The sequence below is a fragment of the Leucopleurus acutus genome, assembly GCF_964270905.1.
Source record: "Leucopleurus acutus genome assembly, chromosome: 7".
NCBI classification, from domain to species: Eukaryota; Metazoa; Chordata; class Mammalia; order Artiodactyla; family Delphinidae; genus Leucopleurus; species Leucopleurus acutus.
Genome location: NC_139150.1, coordinates 50,140,308 through 50,158,101, shown reverse-complemented (window position 1 = coordinate 50,158,101; position 17,794 = coordinate 50,140,308). Strand labels below are relative to the sequence as shown.

General features: G+C 41.1%; 1 protein-coding gene across 1 annotated transcript in view; it reads left to right on the top strand.

Moving 5' to 3' along the window:
* TJP2 (tight junction protein 2) overlaps positions 1-17,794 on the top strand; it is a 132,405-nt gene that overhangs the window by 29,837 nt on the left and 84,774 nt on the right. The gene's annotated exons all lie outside the window — the stretch shown is intronic.

Below are 17,794 nucleotides of genomic sequence, written 5' to 3'. Positions count from 1 at the left end.
TCTGCAGACGGGCTTTCTCTAGTTGCGGCAAGCGGGGGCTACTCTTTGTTGCGGTGCGCAGGCTTCTCATTGTGGTGGCTTCTCTTGCTACGGAGCACGGGCTCTAGGCATGTGGGCTTCAGTAGTTGTGGCTCACGGGCTCTAGAGCACAGGCTCAGTAGTTGTGGTGCACGGGCTTAGTTGCTCCATGGCATGTAGGATCTTCCCAGACCAGGGATCGAACCCGTGTCCCCTGCATTGGCAGGTGGATTCTTAACCACTGCGCCACCAGGAAAGTCCCTGGACAGTACTTTTAACAGCTGCTGTAGAGCATGGTTTGTTTATAGGTGGTGTGTGGCCAGTTTCCCTACCTGTGATGAAGGGTTTCTTTCCACAAACATTTAATGAGCACCTCACACAGCACTGCCTGAGGGAGATTTAGAGGAATGTAAAGGCTTGTCCATCTGGGAGTCTAATTTGGGATCATTAATTACATTGCTGTGTGAAAAGGGCTGCTCTCACCCTGTACTGTAAGCAGAAGGCCTGAGGCAGTGATTATGTGACAGGAGGCCTCCTGGGGGAGGTGATATTGGAGAGGAAGCTGAGGAGGGAAAGTCGTTGGCCAGGTATGCAAAGAGGGGAAAAGAAATGCGGGGAGCCGGACTGTGCATCAGAGGCCTGGAGATGCTGCACTGAGTGAGAGGAAACGTTGTTTGTGGTGAGAATTCCATTGTAATTCTGATAGGAAGTGAAGTATCAACCTACAGTAATAAAGGTGGAAGCTTTTTGTTTATTGGGGTGCTTATTACAGTGTACTTGGTACTGCGCTGAGTGTTTTACCTGCATGTCTTCATTTAATTCTCATACCCACCCTATGAGGTGTAGGTCCAACTGTCATCTTGATTTGTATTAGTTTCCTAGGACTGCAGTAAAAATAAAATATCGCAGACTGGGTGGTGTAAACAACAGAAAGTATTGTCTCGCAGTCTGGGAGGCTAGAGGTCTGAAATCAAGTTGTTGGCAGGGTTGGTTCCTTCTGAGAGTTATGAGGGAAGGATCTGTTCCAGGCCTCTCTCCTTAGCTTGTCGGAGGTCATCTTCCCTCTCTCTGTGTCTGTCTCTGTGTCCAAATTTAACCTTTTTATAAGGATACCAGTCATACTTGATTAGGGCCCACCGTAAAGACCTCACTTCAACTTGATTACCTCTTTACAGACCCTGTCTCCAAATAATATCATATTCTGAGGTAATGAGGGCTAGAACTTCAACATGTGAATTTGAGGAAGCACGATACAACTCATTACACCATTTTACAGATGCAGAAATGGAAGCTTAGAGGGTTTAGAAAAGCTGACCAAATCACACAACCATTGGGTCCAACCATGTAAACTTGCCATTTTTATAGCTCAGAAACAGTTGAATAGTGGCGATGTCATACTTTAAACCTAAGAAGTAGCAGAACTGGGGCTTGTCGAAACCCAGGTCTGATTCATCTTGTGCTCTTTCGCCCAGTGCTTCAATTTGTTTACTAGCTTTTCCTTTTTTTCTGCTGTTTCCTCATGGTTCACTGGGAAAAGCAGTGGTGTGGAGATTAGGATACCAAGCCACTAGCCTGTTTGTTTCTGGTTCTTGAGTTTCTGGATGAGATACTCTTATATTACAGTTTTCTATACTGCCTGTTTAAGGAGAGTGGTCGGAAATTGAGTATGTGAAATTTAAAATTCATTGCTAGTAAAATGTTAAATACCTATACATACACAGGTTATCTGAGTATAGATGTTCTATTCTTTTTTCTGTAAGAAGGGAATTACACCCCACCTTTTTTTTTTTTTAACATCTTTCTTGGAGTAAAATTGCTTTACAATGGTGTGTTAGTTTCTGCTGTATAACAAAGTGAATCACCTATACATAAACGTATATCCCCATATCTCCTCCCTCTTGTGTCTCCCTCCCACCTTCCCTATCCCACCCCTCTAGGTGGTCAAAAAGCACTGAGCTGATCTCCCTGTGCTATGTGGCTGCTTCCCACTAGCTATCTATTTTACATTTGGTAGTGTATATATGTCCATGCCACTCTCTCACTTTGTCCCAGCTTACCCTTCCCCCTCCCCATGTCCTCAAGTCCATTCTCTACGTCTGCGTCTTTATTCCTGTGCTGCCCCTAGGTTGATTAGAAGCACATTTTTTTTAGATTCCATATATGTGTGTTAGCATATGGTATTTGTTTTTCTCTTTCTGACTTACTTCACTCTGTATGACTACTTCACTCTGTATGACAGTCCCTAGGTCCATCCACCTCACTACAAATAACTCAATTTTTATGGCTGAGTAATATTCCGTTGTATATATGTGCCACATCTTCTTTATCCATTCATCTGTCAATGGACACTTAGGTTGCTTCCATGTCCTGGCTATTGTAAATAAAGCTGCAATGAACATTTTGGTACATGACTCTTTTTGAATTACGGTTTTCTCAGGGTATATGCCCAGTAGTGGCATTGCTGGGTCATATGGTAGTTTTATTTTTAGTTTTTTAAGGAACCTCCAAACTGTTCTCCATAGTGGTTGTATCAATTTACATTCCCATCAACAGTACAAGAGGGTTCCCTTTTCTCCACACGCTCTCCAGCATTTATTGTTTGTAGATTTTTTGATGATGGCCATTCTGACCAATGTGACGTGATACCTCATTGTAGCTTTGATTTGCATTTCTCTAATGATTACTGACGTTGAGCATCCTTTCATTTGTTTGTTGGTAATCTGTATATCTTCTTTGGAGAAATGTCTATTTAGGTCTTCTGCCCATTTTTGGATTGGGTTGTTTGTTTTTTTGATATTGAGCTGCATGAGCTGCCTGTATATTTTGGAGATTAATCCTTTGTCAGTTGCTTCATTTGCAAAAATTTTCTCCCATTCTGAGGGTTGTCTTTTCGTCTTGTTTATTGTTTCCTTTGCCATGCAAAAGCTTTTAAGCTTCATTAGGTCCCATTTGTTTATTTTTGTTTTTATTTCCACTACTCTAAGAGGTAGGTCAAAAAGGATGTTGCTGTGATTTATGTCATAGAGTGTTCTGCCTTTGTTTTCCTCTAAGAGTTTTATAGTGTCTGGCCTTACATTTTGAGTTTATTTTTGTGTATGGTGTTAACGAGTGTTCTAATTTCATTCTTTTACATGTAGCTGTCCAGTTTTCCCAGCATCACTTATTGAAGAGGCTGTCTTTTCTCCATTGTATATTCTTGCCTCCTTTGTTTATCTCTGGGCTTTCTATCCTGTTCCAATGATCTGTATTTCTGTTTCTTTGCCAGTACCATACTGTCTTGATTACTGTAGCTTTGTAGTATAGTGTGAAGTCAGTGAAACCGATCCCTCCAGCTCTGTTTTTCTTTCTCAAGATTGCTTTGGCTATTCAGGGTCTTTTGTGTTTCCATACAAATTGTGAAATTTTTTGTTCTAGTTCTGTGAAAAATGCCATTGGTAGTTTGATAGGGATTGCACTGAATCTGTAGATTGCTTTGGGTAGTATAGTCATTTTCACAATATTGATTCTTCCAATCCAAGAACATGGTATATCTCTCCATCTGTTGATATCATCTTTAATTTCTTTCAGCAGTGTCTTATAGTTTTCTGCATACAGGTCTTTTGTCTCCTTAGGTAGGTTTATTCCTAGGTATTTTATTCTTTTTGTTGCAGTGGTAAATGGGAGTGTTTCCTTAATTTCTCTTTCAGATTTTTCATCATTCGTGTATAGGAATGCAAGAGATTTCTGTGCATTAATTTTGTATCCTGCTACTTTACCAAATCCATTGATTAGTTCTAGTAGTTTTCCAGTGGCATCTTTAGGATTCTCTATGTATACTATCATGTCATCTGCAAACAGTGACAGCTTTACTTCTTCTTTTCCAATTTGGATTCCTTTTATTTCTTTTTCTTCTCTGATTGCTGTGGCTAAAACTTCCAAAACTATGTTGAATAATAGTGGTGAGAGTGGACAACCTTTTCTTGTTCCTGATCTTAGTGGGAATGGTCAGTTTTTCACCACTGAGAATGATGTTGGCTGTGGGTTTGTCATATATGGCCTTTATTATGTTGAGGTAAGTTCCCTTTATGCCTACTTTCTGGAGAGTTTTTATCATAAATTTGTCAAAAGCTTTTTCTGCATGTATTGAGTTGATCATATGGTTTTTCTTCTTCAATTTGTTAATATGGTATATCACATTGATTGGTTTGCATATATTGAAGAATCCTTGCATTCCTGGGATTAACCCCACTTGATCATGGTGTATGATCCTTTTAATGTGCTGTTGGATTTTTTTTTGTTAATGTTTTGTTGAGGATTTTTGCATCTATGTTCATCAGTGATATTGGTCTGTAGTTTTTTCGTGACATCTTTGTCTGGTTTTGGTATCAAGGTGATGGTGGCCTCATAGAATGAGTTTGGGAGTGTTCCTCCCTCTGCTATATTTTGGAAGAGTTTGAGAAGGATAGGTGTTAGCTCTTCTCTAAATGTTTGATAGAATTCACCTGTGAAGCCATCTGGTCCTGGGCTTTTGTTTGTTGGAAGATTTTTAATCACAGTTTCAACTTCAGCACTTGTGATTGGTTTGTTTATATTTTCTATTTCTTCCTGGTTCAGTCTCTGGAGGTTGTGCTTTTCTAAGAATTTGTCCATTTCTTCCAGATTGTCCATTTTATTGGCTCTTAGTTGCTTGTAGTAATCTCTCATGATCCTTTGTATTTCTGCAGTGTCAGTTGTTACTTCTCCTTTTTCATTTCTAATTCTATTGATTTGAGTCTTCTCCCTTTTTTTCTTGATGATTCTGGCTAGTGGTTTATCAATTTTGTTTATCTTCTCAAAGAACCAGCTTTTAGTTTTATTGATCTTAGCTATTGTTTCCTTCATTTCTTTTTCATTTATTTCTGATCTGATCTTTATGATTTCTTTCCTTCTGCTATCTTTGGGGGGGGGGTTGTTCTTCTTTCTCTAATTGCTTTAGGTATAAAGTTAGGTTGTTTATTTGAGATGTTTCTTGTTTCTTGAGGTAGGATTATATTGCTATAAACTTCCCTCTTAGAACTGCTTTTGCTGCATCCCATAGGTTTTGGGTTGTCATGTTTTCATTGTCATTTGTTTTTAGGTATTTTTTGATTTCCTCTTAGATTTCTTCAGTGATCTCTTGGTTATTTAGTATTGTATTGTTTAGCCTCCATGTGTTTTTATTTTTCACAGATTTTTTCCTGTAATTGATATCTAGTCTGATAGCATTACAGTCAGAAAAGATACTTGATATGATTTCAGTTTTCTTAAATTTACCAAGGCTTGATTTGTGACCCAAGATATGATCTTTCCTGGAGAATGTTCCATGAGCACTTGAGAAGAATGTGTATTCTGTTGTTTTTGGATGGAATGTCCTATAAATATCAATTAAGTCCATCTTGTTTAATGTGTCATTTAAAGCTTGTGTTTTCTTATTTATTTTCATTTTGGATGATCTGCCCATTGGTGACAGTGGGGTGTTAAAGTCCTTTACTATGATTGTGTTACTGTCCATTTCCCCTTTTATGGCTGTTAGTATTTGCTTTATGTATTGAGGTGCTCCTATGTTGGGTGCATAAATATTTACAATTGTTATATCTTCTTCTGGGATTGATCCCTTGATCATTATGTAGTGTCCTTCTTTGTCTATTGTAATAGTCTTTATTTTAAAGTCTCTTTTGTCTGATATGAGAATTGCTACTCCAGCTTTCTTTTGATTTCCATTTGCATGGAATATCTTTTTCCATCCCCTCACTTTCAGTCTGTACGTGTCCCTAGATCTGAAGTGGGTTTCTTGTAGACAGCATATATACAAGTCTTGTTTTTGTATACATTCAGCCAGTCTGTGTTTTGGTTGGAGCATTTAATTCATTTACATTTAAGGTAGTTATCGATATGTGTGTTCCTATTACCATTTTCTTAATTGTTTTGGGTTTGTTATTGTAGGTCTTTTCCTCCTCTTGTGCTTCCTGCCTAGAGAGGTTACTTAATCATTTGTTGTAGAGCTGGTTTGGTGGTGCTGAATTCTCTTAGCTTTTGCTTGTCTGTAAATGTTTTAATTTCTCTGTCGAATCTGAATGAGATCCTTGCTGGGTAGAGTAATCTTAGTTGTAGGTTTTTCTCTTTCATCACTTTAAATATGTCCTTTCACTCCCTTCTGGCTTGCAGAGTTTCTGTTGAAAGATCAGCTGTTAAACTTATGGGGATTCCCTTGTATGTTATTTGTTGTTTTTCCCTTGCTGCTTTTAATATGTTTTCCTTGTATTTAATTTTTGATAGTTTGATTAATATGTGTCTTGGTGTGTTTCTCCTTGGATTTATCCTCTATAGGACTCTCTGTGCTTCCTGGACTTGATTGACTATTTCTTTTCCCATATTAGAGAAGTTTTCAACTATAATCTCTTCAAATATTTTTTCAGTCCCTTTCTTTTTCTCTTTTTCTTCTGGAACCACTATAATTCGAATGTTGGTGCCTTTAATGTTGTCCCGGAGGTCTGTGAGACTGTCCTAAATTCTTTTCATTCTTTTTTCTTTATTCTGCTCTGTGCTAGTTATTTCCACTATTTTATCTTCCAGGTCACTTATCCATTCTTCTGCCTCAGTTATTCTGCTATTGATTCCTTCTAGAGAATTTTTAATTTCCTTTATTGTGTTGTTCATCACTGTTTGTTTCCTCTTTAGTTCTTCTATGTCCTTGTTAAACATTTCTTATATTTTCTCCATTCTGTTTCCAAGATTTTGGATGTCTTTACTATCATTGCTCTGAATTCTTTTTCAGGTAGACTGCCTATTTCTTCTTCATTTGTTTGGTCTGGTGGGTTTTTACCTTGCTCTTTCATCTGCTGTGTATTTCTCTGTCTTCTCATTTTGCTTTACTTACTGTGTTTGGGGTCTCCTTTTCACAGGCTGCAGTTTTGTAGTTCCTGTTGTTTTTGGTGTCTGCCCTCAGTGAGTAAGGTTGGTTCAGTGGGTTGTGTAGGCTTCCTGGTAGAGGGTACTGGTGCCTGTGTTCTGGTGGATGAGTTTGGATCTTGTCTTTCTGGTGGGCAGGACCACACCCGGTGGTGTGTTTTGGGGTGTCTGTGAACTTATTATGAGTTTAGGCAGCTGCTCTGCTAATGAGTGGGGTTGTGTTCCTGTCTTGCTAGTTGTTTGGCATAGGGTGTCCAGCACTGTAGGTTGCTGGTCGTTGAGTGGAGATGGGTCTTAGCGTTGAGATGGAGATCTCTGGGAGAGCTTTCACCATTTGATATTACATGGGGCCGGGAGGTCTCTGGTGGTCCAATGTCGTGAACTGAGCTCTCCCACTTCAGAGGCTCAGGCCTGACACCTGGCTCAAGCACAAAAACTGTCAGCCACCCACCTGGTTGGTGGGAGGAGTCTTGGTCAAAAGCAGATTCTGGGGAATTCCCTGGTCCAGTGGTTAAGACTCCATGCTTTCACTGCAGGGGGCATGAGTTCGATCCCTGATTGAGAAACTGTGGCAGGCACCTGACACTTGAGAGAGCAGAAGGGTTTAAAGTCAGAAGAAGTGGATAAAGTGATGCCTCAGTCACTTGCTGGTTGTGGAACCCAGGCACAGCCCAAATCTCCCTCAGCCTGTTTCTCACATTAATGGAAGTTTGGAAGAAGTTGATTCCAGTCCTCATGGATGAGTTTGAGGGGTTCAAGACTTCAGTGGAGGAAGTACCTCCACTCAGCCCAAGGGCTGTTACAACGTTGTTGGGCTTCGCCTGTCACTTGTGGCTGGTGTACCTCCTTCCTGGCCCTCAGCTGAGCTGGAAGCAGACACGAGATGTTCTATTCTTAATTTCCATCTCAAACCAGCCTAAATGTTTTAAGCAACGTGCACTTGTATTATAAATACATTTTCTTGGAATTATTTCAGCATTCTGAGATTCAGGCAACTTAATTGTCTAGCTATAGAGATTTCAGACAAATAGTTTTGTCAATACCCAAAGAATAATTCCGTATTTTCTTCTCTAAGTATTTAAAATTAAAGAGCATTGCTCCAAATACGTAGATACAAAGACTTTGTCATTTTAGGAATTTAAGCAAACTTTCATTGTGAGAAATTGGTGTATCATTGAAGTGGAAGAAAAGTAAAAATATGAAGTGTTTATTTTTGAATGTGTTAGTTACAGTCTACCATGTTTTCCAAACAAAAATTAGAGTGCATTGTTCACTTATGAAATCAGCAAGACAGAGAGGTGGCCATTGGCCTATCACTGGAATCTGAGATGTCTGGATATTTTAAGTACAGCACATAGATGAGTAATATTCCATCTAGGTTCTGAAACATAAATTTAATTATACTCCTGCATGTTTTAGAGAGCCCAGAGCCCAACAATTCAAAGATGACTAGGGGCTTGTGAACCCAGAGCCCCACCTCTCTCTTACTTTTCACAGCCACGTTTCTTAAATGGAATCTCTGTACTTATCACCCTTTTTCCTCCCTACCACCTGCCTCTCTCTTTAGCACTTCATCGTCCACCTATTCCAGACACTCAGGGATCCAGTAACTGGCTTTAGATACCCTCTAGGCTAAGCACAGCACTGCCTAAGAAAATTTTCACGGACAAGGGCTCTTCCGTGGCTGAGATATGCAATTGAATTTTCAATCAGCAGTTACATTGTCTGTGTGTGTGCTGCCTTTATTGTGCTCCTGGTGCTGTGGCTGTGTGGGGAAGGCTGGAGTAAGCTTATTTTATGATTCCCATTATAATAAAATAATGCAATTAGCTTCTGGTTGGGAGGAGTGTCATCACTGGAGCCCTGATTTTGGTATTTCACGTTTTCATTAGTTCAGTGGTTGGTGACAGTGATTTTCATTTCAGCCAAAATTTTGATTCATTTAGAGGTAATGTGATTGTAGGGCGAGATTAGACAAAATACCCTGGGCGGGAATTCCCTGTTGCTTGCTTCTCTCCATTACTCTAGGAATGTGAGAAATTACCTTGATGCAGTCTTAGCCTCCAAGAACACTGCCAGGCAAGCTCTCCCAGAGATTATGAGACAGAAAGGCTCAGACACCAAAGTCGGGTGTTGCAGTCACACGATTTATTCAATTTGAAAACATGCAGTGAGAAGCAAGGGAAAAGATTTGAACACTTTAACATAGTTAGGTTAGGGTATTAATAGGGTGAAAGGTCCATACTCTGGAACCTGTGCTTGCAATCTTTCTATGTCCTGTCTCTGTGCGGTGTCAGCTTTCCCCAGTGACGGTGTGGTCACAAAGACCAGACCTGTTGTTGAACAAGGGGTCTTAGCAGATAAAAGGTGTCTGAAGCCAGCATAGGCTTGCTCCGTCGGAGGGACGCAGGGCAAGTATACCTGGCCAATAGCTATAGCTCACTAGTAATTTGTCTGCATTTGGGGACAGAGTATACATGGGACCAGAATTGGACATAATGGGTGTCACCAGTGGGTGATCAATTTAGGATGATTTAGCTGTCAATATGGAGGCAACATGAGCTGGGCTTTATTATGTATCATTAATATTTTATTAGATAGGGAATATTTATTATTAACAATAATATAGTTATAAAAATGTATTATTACATTATATTATATCTAAACAAATACAATTGTAAATTAGATATTATTACATTTATTAATATTTTATTCAATATGAATATTTACGATTTACTTTGTCCTTCCATCAGAACCCTTCTATTTATAAGTAACATTCTTATTTGTTTCATTCTTTTCATCTATATTTAACATAAAAAACACTCCATTTATTTTGTTTTTTAACATATCTTACACGTTACTAACATACTATGTACACTATAAACATCTTTTAAAAAAAAATTATTTATTTAGGCTGCACCATGTCTTAGTTGCAGACTAAGTTGCGGACTTCTTAGTTGTAGCATGCGAACTCTTAGTTGTGGCATGCATGTGGGATCTACTTCCCTGACCAGGGATCAAACCTGGACCCCCTGCATTGGGAGCGCAGAGTCTTACCCACTGGACCAGCAGGGAAGTCCTGTACACTATACACATCTTATGAATTGTGCCTGAGTCTTACAAGCTACTTGTTTTCTCATTGTCTATGGAAAATCTTAAGAGTTTCATCCATCTGATTTTTACTTTGTCCTCTATACCAGTTTTTAAAAGAACTTTTAAGTATTTATTCAGCAAATTATGGTATATTCATACAAATGGAATATTATGCAGCTAGAAAAATGATAATATAGATCTATATTGCCATGAAAAAATTAGTCAAACGATATTCCTATGTAGAAATAACAGGTAGCAAAAGAGCGTGTCTAGTATAGTCCCAGGTATATAACGTTATATATGATATCTACATGCTTACCTGTGCATAGAGGTACCTGGAAGGATGCTCATCGAATTATTAACAGTAGTTTGCTCTGGATGATGACACTTTAGTTGCATTTTACTGTTTTTTGTGTGATCTACTGTATGGCTCGTGTAAATAAACAAGTATCATTTATTTAAAAATAACTGAAATCCAAACATATGTGTATATATAAATACGTATGCAAATCAGCATACCAAGAGGATTATAAGATCAGACCCTTTCGTTTGTAAACCAAAGACGTTTTGCAAGTAGAGAATTATTTTCTGACCTTGGAAATGTTTTACCTCCCTTCAAAATGGTAACCTTCCTGTCTTGGGTCAGAGAATTGTAACCATGTCCCTTTAGCAGAATGTCCTAAACCTCCCTGATGATAAGGCTCACCCTGGTGGGTACCTGCTAAAAATGTAAATTTCCCCAGGGCCCTTCTCAGATCCACCGAATCAGTATCTCAGGGAGGGACCTGGGATGCCTCAGGTGATTCTTATCATCAGGAAAATTTAGGAAGCTGTTCTTACAGAAACAAATGCTATGAGCCATGTTTCAAGCTTTAGAGCCATGTTTCAAGCTTTATCGAATGCCTCTTAGAAGTGCCTTTCCCAGGCCCAGCTTCCTTTGTTTTAAGAGGCCTGCACTGTTTTGCGTGGCTGCCCTGGAAAACTGTCTGTTTGCAGCTCTTTTCTAAGGCCCCTTTCAGGTCTGAGGATTCTTTGACAGTCAAGGAGACACTTCAACAATTTCAATCTGTGTCTATCAGGGTACTGAGATCTTAGGGCTAGAGGATTCTGTTGATAATTTTTTTTAAAGAAATTCAGGTGTTGCCAGGGACCCCGCTGGTCTTCCTGGAGGACTTGTGTATCACGTGGACAGTCCCCTGGGCCTCTCTCACCTTGGATTCCCTCCCTTGCGTGGAAGATGAGGGCATTTTTCCTTAAAAAGGAAAATTATTACCTTATTAAAGTGTTTTTTTAAGGAACTTATTCTGGGAGAGGGACCGCTGGAATTCTTAGCACCAGAATCACATTTGAATTGAGAATTCTAATTCCTGGCTCACCTAGCTGGAGTCCAATGACATTTGTGGCATCTACCTTTCTAATATTGTAGAGGAAGATTTTCACAAATATTCCCCAGCATTGTTTGTTCGGTTGTTGTGTCAGCAAAACCCCTCTTAAGTTCTGTTAAAAGGAGCCAAAAGGAAAACAACAATAATAACAACCAAAGACTTACCTCTACCCCAACTGTGTGCAATTGTTTTATTGCTGTAGAGGCGAGGGGCCGGAGAGCAGTGATGAGAATGGGCTTTGAGTCCAGTAGGTCTGGAGTCTTACCCACCATCTACTCCGTGATGACCTTGGGCAGGCTGTTTTCCTCCGGGAAGTTTGGTTTCCTCATCTTAAAGTAGGGCAATAATGCCAACTATACAGGGGCGATGTGAGGATTTACATTAAATCAGTTAAAGTAGTGTTTGAAAGATTTTGCGGCACACGATATGCATTTAATCAATTACTTTCTATCCAGGTTTTTTTTGTTTTTTGTTTTTAATGGAGTAAGGTTAACAAGCGGCACCTGTCCCCGAAGAGTGTGGATTTTATATACTCTGCAATGTAAATAGTAGTGAAATAATAAAAAAAAATATCAAAACGCAGAGCACAGTGCCTCTAGGACCCAGGGCACCTTGCCAGGAGGGGAGGGTTCCCCCACAGGCAGAGTGCTCTCTCTAGCAGGGTCTGTCCACATGAGACCATACCCCAGAAAGTGCTTTTAGGATCTCCAGGTTTGGAGTTGGATTATGCTTTATCTCAACTCCCTGTTAATCAGGCTGAGTACACCTTGCCTTGCCTGCCAGCCTGAGCACACCCAGACCAGCCCCATAAGTCTCCTAGAAGCCTGCCCATTGACAGCCTTGCACCCCAAGGTCAGCCCAGACCACAGCCACCTCCTTCCAGCCAGAACTGCCCCCCGTAACGCCAGTCTGGGGCCTCCTCAGACGTATAATCCATGCAGCTGACTCTGAGTTGCACAGCTAATTCTTTTGACAACTTTGTGGCCAGGTGAACCCATTGCCGAGTTCTTACACAGGGCGGGGCGGGTATGGGGGATGCTGGGGTTTGGAGTTTGTGCCACTGGTAGGGAGAGGAGAGGCGAATAGCAGGCAGCGTCCATTTAGAACTGAGAACTTTCTCTCTCCGTTAAGTCTGATTCCTGATGTGTTCATCCTTTTTGCTCTTACTCTAACCCTTTTCATTGTAGTGATGATAGCAGCAATGCCAACATGTTACCAATGGTGGTAATAATGATGATGATGTTTAAAAAGAGGGGGCCCTTTCTTGGGCTGTTCTCCCTTCCTGCTGTTGTTCCTCTCTGGTCTTCACTTCCCCTAAACAAACCTGCTACCGCCCCCCCACCCCTTTCATACCGCTGCACTCTGAAACCCTTGATTCACAGTAAATGAAACATTCAGCTGGACTCCACCTCCTTGCTTTAATTTAGACTTGGCTTTCTCCTGAGGGCATTGCTTCCTGATAACTACCTCGGGATGCTTCCTACTTTAGATGGAAAGAGAAATCTAAGCAGGAGCTGGCTCTGTGGTCCAGGCAGAGAAGCTCCAACAAAGGCTCTGGGGCAGAAATGAGCTTGGCAGGGTCTCAAGAGCAACAACTACAAAGAAAGGCCAGTGTAGCTCCAGGAAGTGAGGTTGGGAGTCTGCAGCCTGAGCTGTGCTTGGAGAACGCAGCAGGGTCCACTCATGTAGGACGTGGAGGCTGCCTTAGCTCAGGCTGCTATGACAGAACACCACGGAAAGGGTGGCTTAAACAACAGACATTTACTTCTCACAGTTCTGGTGGCTGAGAAGTCCAAGATCAAGGTGCTGGCAGACTTGGTTCTTAGTGAGGGCCCTCTTGCTGGCTTGTGGACGGCCACCTTGTCGCTGTGTGCTTACAGGGCCATTCCTAGGTGCACGCACGTGGAGTTAGCAAACTTTGAAAGTGAACAAGCATAACATTAAATAACGAAAGGTGAAGGCATGAGGGGCAGAGCAAAACTTTGAATGCCTCTCTCCTGGATGTTCTTTTAGGGGCTGTGGGTGGCTGCTTGTGGAAGAAGGAGTCCTTTAAGTGAATATGCACAGCTATTGGTATGGTCCTTTGATTTGGAAAGTTAAGGGGATGCTGGGCCTTGTCTCCTGAAAAGGGCCCTTTCCTCAGGCAGAGTTTTAACTGTCAGCACTTCAGTCGTACATGTACTTGAGCAATTCTTGTGCCTTGTCATCGTTTGTTTACATGTCTTTCTCTTCATGCTGTGAGCAAGCCCCCTGTTTTATATTGCCTTTATCTTCTGTACACCTACCCCAGGGTACATGCTAGGCATTCAAGAAACACTTATTCACCAGCTCGGTGCTTTGTGATCGCCTGGAGGGGTGGGATAGGGAGGGTGGGAGGGAGGGAGACGCAAGAGGGAAGAGATATGGGAACATATGTAAAAAATAAAAAAAAAAGAAACACTTATTGAAGAAGAGTGTCTTTATAATTCTAATCTGCCATCCAGTGTGCAGGCCAATTAAATTGCTCAGTTAGCCTGGACCTTTCCATGTCAGGTTCCTTTGCTCCCATTTAATCATACTTTATAATCATGTTGCAAATATGTATGTAAGCGCGCGCGCGCGCGTGTGTGTGTGTGTGTGTGTATCCCCAAATCTTAACATTCTTGAGGAAATCTAATTAAAAGTGTTTAGTTTATTACATTTATCTGAGGTCTTCTGACTATAATTTAAGGATCTTACACTGTAATACATAATGACAAGTGTTGAAAAATTATCTATTGCACAAACAATAACTACAATTTAAAAAGAAAAATACACACAATCCTATCCATTCATCAAACCATGTTCTCATATAGTTTCCAGTTCTTTTGTAATTTCTTGGTTATTGCCATCAGGATAGATACTTTTTTTTTTTTTTTTTTTTTGGCTGCACTGCATGGCTTGCGGGATCTTAGTTCCCCAACCAGGGATCAAACCAGTGCCCCTTGTAATGAAAGTGTGGAGTCTTAACCACTGGACTGCCAGGAAAGTCCCAGACTTCTTTATATAATTTTAAATGATGGCTTGCTATGCCAATTAAGTTGATTTGCTGTAATTTAATAGCCCTCCATCCTTGGACATTCATGGTTTCCACCTTGTGTTATTATAAATAGGCATACAATGAAGTGCTGTCCCACCTCCCAGTCACCCTCTGTCATCTAACTTCCAGTCCCATCTTGCCATTGAAACAGCGCTGGCCAGGATGAGCAGTGGTCCTCTTCCTGGTGAATGTCTTCTGTTGTTATCTTAGTTGAACTCCTCGAAGTTCCATGTTGGCTATTCTTCCCTTCTTGAAATTCATTCTTCTCTTGACTTTTTGGACACCTTGCACCAGAGGATTTTTTCCTTCCCCTTCTGGCAGTTCCTCTTTTATCTCTACTCTGAGGACTTAAGCTTGCCCCTTAAATATTGGCATTCCCAGGGATGGGTTCTATCCTTATTCTTCTTCTGCCTCAGTCTTCATCACTTCTCTGAAAAGTCTCTTTATCTCCCATGACTTCAGCTTTCTTGATACATTGGCGATTTCCAAATCTCTTCCTCCACCTCAAATCTCTCTACGCAAACACTCATCAATACCTGGCATATAGTAGATACTTGAGCATCTCCACCTGGAGAACGCGTAGTCCTCAAAACCCAGTCAGTCCTTAATCGAATTCACCATCCTTCCTCAAGCCCCTCTCAACATCTGCTCCCACTCCTGTGTTTCCTATTTTGGCAAAAGGCACCGTCATCGACTTAGTTAAGCCAGAAACCTAAGAGTCACCGTAGACTTACTTCCCTGTTCCTTACCTCGCATCTGGTCAGGCAGGCACTCAGTCTGCTGATTACACTTCCTTAATTTCTCTTGAAGTGGCTCCTTCTGTCTAACTTCATAGCCGCATCATCTCTCACCTGCATTCCCACAAAAATCCATTTTTTTTCTTTTTTTTTGCTGGTCTTGTCATTCTTACTGATGCCCCTCCCCACAACTGCCACCCAACTCATCCATCTTCCAAGAAGCTGACAGAGTGATCTTCATAAAATGCCAGTCTAATCCCTCTTCTATTGTGTCACAGTAGAACACTGCCCCTGCTTGTCTGGACAGCCTTACTTCCTGGCACCTCAAGAGCAAGCCCATGGTTTTCCTTCCTTGTTTCTCTACTTGTTATTTATTGCCTTCATCTGGAAAGTTCTTGCCCCTCTTTTTGTCTCACAAACTCATTCCTACCTGTCCTTTAGAATGTGTAAGCTACCTCATTTCTGGAAAGCCTTCCCTAAACTCCATACCCCTAGTCTGGTGAGGAACACCTCTCCTGAAAGCCCCCAGACTACCCTGAGTCTGCCAGGAATGTCAACACTTACGTGGTTTCTTATAATTTACTGATTGTCTACTACAATAAACTGACTCTCTGAGGATAGAGCCTAAGTCTTTTATGAGGGGGTTCAGACTTGACAGAAGGTGTTTGGTAATTACTTGTTGGATAGAAGGTCTTCAGAGAAAAAAATTCTAGGAGTGGGGTTCACATGTGCACGCCCACATGTGAAAAATATGTACTACTATAACTTGTTTTTCCAAAGAGTTGTATTGATTTATACTGCCACCAGCAATGCTACTGTATCAATTGAATCACTTTTTTTCAACATCTGAGTCAGAACTATGTATTGTGCCAAAATATTTGTATTTCTACTGTAAAAGTATGTCATCATTTGGAGTAGTGTGATGCAATAGAACTTTCTGCAATGATGGAAATATTCTATATCTACACTGTCCAGTGTAACCACTAGCCACATGTGGTTACTGATTGAGCACTGGAAATGTGACTAATGTGACTAAGAAACTGAATTTTTTGTTTCCTTTAATTTCAGTTAATTTTTAAAAATAAATTTATCTATTTTATTTATTTATTTTTGGTTGCATTGAGTCTTCATTGCTGTGCGCGGGCTTTCTCTACTTGCGGCGAGTGGGGGCTACTCTTTCTTGCGGTGCAGGGGCTTCTCATTGCAGTGTAGCTCAGGCTCTAGGCGGTGGGCCTCAGCAGTTGTAGCACACGGGCTCAGTAGTTGTGGCTCGCGGGCTCTAGAGCGCAGGCTCAGTAGCTGTGGCGCACGGGGGCTTAGTTGCTCCGCGGCACGTGGGATCTTCCCAGACCAGGGCTCAAACCCATGTCCCCTGCGTTGGCAGGCAGATTCTTAACCACTGCACCACCAGGGAAGCCCTAATTTTAGTTAATTTAAATGTATTCAATACTCACATGTGGCAAGTGGTTATCATATTGGACTGTAGAACTCTAGAGAGAAAAAGGAAGTCATTCAGCAGATATAATTGCTACATTCTGGGTCCCTTTGTTCCTCTTTAAATGCTTAGTGGTGTAAGCTCATGTCACTGAGGTGTGACCAGTTCACAAATGCTGACATTGTTATTATTTGTCCAAACCGCCTAATTTGGGAAACATTTTTTAAAAATGGCTCTTTCATCAGGAGAGTAACACCTTACATCAGGAATACAGCCAAAACGTCTAATTCTGGAAACTTGAAGGAAAATGGGAAATGTTACTCACAGTGCTTTTTATTCAGAGGCAGGCACTTAGCCATTCCAAAGGAGGCCAGAAGCCTCACACTTTCAGAGAGGCATCTGCTGTACTTGTTTTTCCACATAAACTGCCAAACTTGTTTTGATTAGGCAGGAAGTGAAGCAACTTTTCAGGGAGAGAGCCCGGCATCTGTATCTTGTCAGCTGGTCAGATCAGACCTTTTACCTTTTACCTTCTTGTGAGTGTAGGCCGAGTTTCGCTTTTCAACTTAAGAGCAGGATGGGCCATACTTTTTTCTCTTACAACATGGTTTCCTTAAGATTTCAAATCCACCATTATATTTTTAATCAGTGTACCTGTTTTGATTCTCCAAATAATTTACATGCCCTTAAAATAAGGAAACGTTTATTTATCGTGCACAATTCTTTATACATAGAGGACTCTAAAACGAATAAATGTACTGAGTTGAATTCGATGAATCCTGCCTGATAAGCATTTGTGACCTACTTTTTTAAAGAAAGCCTTTGAAAAGCTGGTGATGGGAGAGGAGTTTTAATCGCTTTACTGGAGTTATTGGAAATGTGCCAAAGAGATAACCTGGAGTGTATTTTTCTCAAAAGTCGTGTTTTAAACGTAGGGGTACAGTGTGTGTGTGAGTGTGTGTGTGTGTGTGTGTGTGTGTGTGTGTGTCCTCTAGGCAGGACAGAAAAAGCTTTTCGGTTTCTGCAAACCTCTCCAGAAAGGGTTCGTACAGGATGCGCACGCGACCTTGAGGAAAGAACCCGTGGAGAAACAGGCCGCCCAGGGCTCGCTGCTACACGCAAACTTGCAGCGCTCCCCCGGCGGGCGCCCGGAGCCGGACCT